This window comes from Chiloscyllium punctatum, chromosome 21, assembly GCF_047496795.1.
Source record: "Chiloscyllium punctatum isolate Juve2018m chromosome 21, sChiPun1.3, whole genome shotgun sequence".
Classification (NCBI taxonomy): domain Eukaryota; kingdom Metazoa; phylum Chordata; class Chondrichthyes; order Orectolobiformes; family Hemiscylliidae; genus Chiloscyllium; species Chiloscyllium punctatum.
The window spans coordinates 47,661,312-47,665,997 of record NC_092759.1 but is presented as its reverse complement, the minus strand read 5'-3'; the positions used below and the strand labels follow the sequence as shown (position 1 = coordinate 47,665,997).

Genomic DNA, 4,686 nt, shown 5'->3' with positions numbered 1-4,686 from the left:
AACTTTGAAAGTTTGCTCTAACCACCGTGCTTCTGAGTTTTTCGACCTGCAGTCTCTGAAATTTGGTTATCAAGTGAAGAACAGTGAGTTTTTCCCAGTAAGTTACACAATTCAACTTCTAGAACTGTTCTCTTATATTTGTGAATGCGTCACATTTCTTTTTAGCTGGTGTGACCCTTTTCTTTGGATCTGAATCAAAGTTAATCCACTGATCTGGTTCGTCTCTATGGTCCTGAACCAACACTCTGTCATGGTTTGACATCCTCTGTCTCCAAGAATGGCTGTAAGTGTCTTTGTTTATTTTTATTGTTTCTTCCATTGTCTCTCGAAATGGCATCTTAAGAGCTGAACATCCCTGACTATGTTCTGCTGGCATTTATCTTCCATTAGTAGCTCCCAGAATGCCGTCAGGTAACTCGATATAAATAAATGAACGATTCTTGTTGGCCCGCACGGGGTGGAGACTGTCGACCAGGTCTCACCATGTTTCCCTCTCATATACAAACTATTTTTCTCTCACATGCAGTCTCACTGTCTCTTTGTCAAACACAATGGCACTCTTTCGCATACTCAATCTTGCCAACTCTCTCATAGACAATCTCACTCTCTCTCTCATACACAATCTACACCAGTATGTTCCCGGCAGACAATGCATGTTAGCACAGCATTGGCATGGACTTTACAAAGAGGGAAAAACAAAAGAGTCGAGCAACATCAGTACATTTTGTGACTATTGAACATTGCTCCCACACTAACATGTAACAATTTCTGAATCCCCTACCCCCCCCCCCCCCAACCCGACACAGAGGACTGGGCAGATGGTAGGTTTATTAGCTGAGGCTCTGTCTCAGTATATTCTTGCTGCTCGTGTGACTCCCAGATATAACTCTCTACATCTATTTTCTATTTCTACATTTCCATCAAATATGCCTACTTGTGTGCGTGTTTGTGTGTGTGTGTGTCCATCTGAGTAAAAGGTTTGAGTGTCAATGATTTTATGATGGAACTCCTAACTCTCTCTCACATACAGACACAATGTCACACATGAGCTGACACCTACACGCGCACTAACAGATACGTTAACAAACAGTAACACACACATACATGCTCATACACTCACACGCTCTCATACACACATGTTTTCACACACACACACACACACACATGCACACTTACGTTCTCTCACTCGTTCTCACTCACCCTTCCACTCAGTATGGGTTCAGGAGGTTTATGTATCAAATAACAGATGCCCGGAAGTGAGTTACAGCATGGAACCTAATTGAGGGTTCCGTGGCGATTTACACAGAGAGTAACAGGTACCGGGGATGGAGTACAGACAGGAATCTATTGAATTCTGGGCGATTTATATATGGAATAACATAGAGTTCAGAAGAGAGTTACAGACAAGAATCTAATCGGTTTTGGGGTGGGAAGTGGGGGGTGGTGATGTGGGGTTCGGGAGTAGGCGTTGTTATACATAATGACAGATACCGGGCAGTGAGTTACAGACTTGAATCTAATCGGTGTTTGGGTGGGGAGTGGGGTGGTGGTGATGTGGGGTTCGGGGGTAGACGTTGTTATACATAATGACAGAAACCGGGGAGTGAGTTACAGACTTGAATCTAATCGGTGTTGGGGTGGGGATTGGGGGGTGTTGATGTGGGGTTCGGGAGTAGACGTTGTTATACATAATGACAGATACCGGGCAGTGAGTTACAGACTTGAATCTAATCGGTGTTTGGGTGGGGAGTGGGGGCGTGGTGATGTGGGGTTCGGGGGTAGACGTTGTTATACATAATGACAGAAACCGGGGAGTGAGTTACAGACTTGAATCTAATCGGTGTTTGGGTGGGGAGTGGGGGGTGTTGATGTGGGGTTCGGGAGTAGACGTGGTTATACACAATGACAGATCCCGGGGAGTGAGTTACAGACTTGAATCTAATCGGTGTTGGGGTGGGGAGTGGGGGGTGTTGATGTGGGGTTCGGGACTAGACGTTGTTATACATAATGACATATCCCGGGGAGTGAGTTACAGACTTGAATCTAATCGGTGTTGGGGTGGGGAGTGGGGGGTGTTGATGTGGGGTTCGGGAGTAGACGTGGTTATACATAATGACAGATCCCGGGGAGTGAGTTACAGACTTGAATCTAATCGATTTTTGGGGGTTGATTCATCCACCCAGTAACTGATACAGGCAGGGATCTAACCAAGTGCATCGGGATGGTGTGTACACAGAGTGTCAGGTACCCAGGACTCTGTTACAGACTGGAATCGAAAGTCTGTGCAGCAGGATAACCCGGGGCCCAAACAGCCTGCGCTGGGGATTCATATTCCAGACAATTTACGGTGGGTCACCGTTTTCCCTGAAAGTGAGTGGGGATTGATATTTCATTTCTGATGTGAAACCAGATCCTCCACTGAATCTGCTCGCCGTTTTTTGTTGCTGTGGTGAAACGGTGGGCAATCACGGTGTGAAGCGTTGTTATAGCTCTCTGGTTTCCTTCATTACTGTCCTGGTCAGGGAGGCTGGGGATTGGTCCACTCCATCAGATGGAGGTACCAGCGCATTGTTGACCCAATTTAATCAAGAATGAAATTGGTCATCTTTACTTCTCATGGTTCATTGTTGTTCTGTTTTGTTGAATGTTACTTGAGCACTTTCTGGGACTTGACAATGCATTAAAGCTCCAGTATGTTTGGAAGCACCGGTTTGGAATTGTCTCGCTGCCATTTGTGTGAGCAGTACATGACATAGACGAATCGCACTACCTCAAAGTCAGCGTGCTCGTGTGTCTGGCAATGGTTCCACCTTTTCTGTTTAGCTTCTGTTCCACGCTAAGAGCTGTCAGTTTTTGGATTCGCTGGAGTGCTCAGGGACTAACACAATTTGTGTGTTATTTTTCTTCAGGCCAAACTCCACCCTCCAGGAAAAATAGTCAAACGCTCTAATTGAGTAATAAACAGCACGCGTTTTTTAGCAAATGGTCTATTCAAGCTGGTGTCAGCTTCTGGAGCGTCTCAGAGTTGCCAAGCACGGAAAGAGAGCCGGATATCTAACTTGCCACAGCTAAACAGATAACCGAAATTAATCTAAACAATATTTGCCAAAATTTGTCCCTTATCTCTCCGAACCCATTCAGATGCCTTTGAAATGTTGTGAGCGCACCAGTCTCTGCCACGAAATAAGGCAATTCATTCTGAACACACGGAAATGTCTGTGTTCAAAACAAGTGTCCCTCACGTCCCCTTTAAATGTTCCTGTTCTCACAATAAACCAATGTTATCTCGCGTTGAACTCATGTGCCTTGTGAAAAATTACTCCCTGACTCTTTTCTCTGTCCGTCTGCCTCATGACTTGATAAAATTCTGTAAGGCCATTCCTCAGCCCTTAAGCTCCAGGGAAAACTGTCGAAGCCAATTCAGCCTCGTGCTATTGTCCAAACAGTGCAAACCTTGGAAACCCTTTCAAATATTTTCCAAATTACACCACGTTCGTTCCTTAATTTCGCGATCTGTTAGGACCTGAAGTGAAGCGATGCTGAAACACTAGTAATGACAATTTTGACAGTTTCCCTTAGTACGGTAGCGTGGCCGAGTGGTCTAAGGCGCTGGATTTAAGCTCCAGTCTCAATGAAGTCGTGGGTTCGAATCCCATCGCTACCAAGTTGGTGGATGTTGAACGTTTTCGTTGTTGTGTTTGCAGCTGCTCAAGCCTCTGATCCAGACTGACTTGGAAAACAGTGTGAGCCCTTGCTGTCGGAACCTCCTCAACCACTCTGCTTTCGGAAAAATGCGCGGCCAGTTTCGGTGTCTCAAATAGTCAGCGCGTTTGTCTGAAAGTTTGGTGGTTCGAGCCCGCACTTCGCACCGAGCCTCAATTATTTCAGTTCAAGCATTGAGACCAACCATGTCCAGACACTGCAACCACGAGAACTCACCCGAGTCTGCAGCTGGATGTGGCCCCAATCTCTCCAAGGCCCCGCTGCCAACAGAAAGCGGCTACTGCAGCTTCAATCAGCGGCTTCCTGCTCAGCCCTGGGACACAGCACATGGAAAATCCTTCCCCAGGAACGGCTCTTCCCGTGTGAAAGGGACAACCATTCCACTTTAAATTGGACACGGCTTCAGAGGATTGTTCCTGTTCTTGGAACGTTTCATAAACAAAACTCCTGTCTCGCAAATAAGAAGGGGGAAAAGTTGTTGGCAGGAAGAATAGGGAAAGTGTTGACTGTGAGGACTCTATCTCGTCAGCAGATGGGATTCCTTACACTCGAAACAGAAATGGTTGGGTTTCCTTAGGTAATTTCCCAATTGACTTACCGTCTGCCAGAGTGACTGGGAATCACTCCAGAGACATAAAGATGAGGATAAGAATATGAAAATATTTATATTGAGTCTTAAATCCAGAGACAAGTGCTGAATAGATAATAATGTTCTGAAGGAATAGCAGCTGAGAAATGGAAAATGTGAATGATGACATTTGTGATTGGGAGGAATGAACTGGATCCTTGCAAATTGCAATGCCAGGTGAAATATGCTCAGTATGAAATGACACACTGATCAATCGTGAGCCAGCCCAGCTACTTTAGTCGGTAGAGCATGAGATGCTTAATCTCAGGGCCGTAGGTTCAAGCCTCACGATGGGCCCTTCCCCTCCTTGAAAGAAATCCAGCTCTCTGCTCCAC

At 45.8% G+C, this 4,686-nt stretch overlaps 1 non-coding gene across 1 annotated transcript; it reads left to right on the top strand.

Moving 5' to 3' along the window:
• Positions 1-3,582: 3,582 nt before the first annotated feature.
• Positions 3,583-3,664, top strand: trnal-uaa (transfer RNA leucine (anticodon UAA)). The gene has a single exon. It is a non-coding gene; the product is annotated as a tRNA-Leu (tRNA).
• The last annotated feature ends 1,022 nt before the right edge of the window (positions 3,665-4,686 follow it).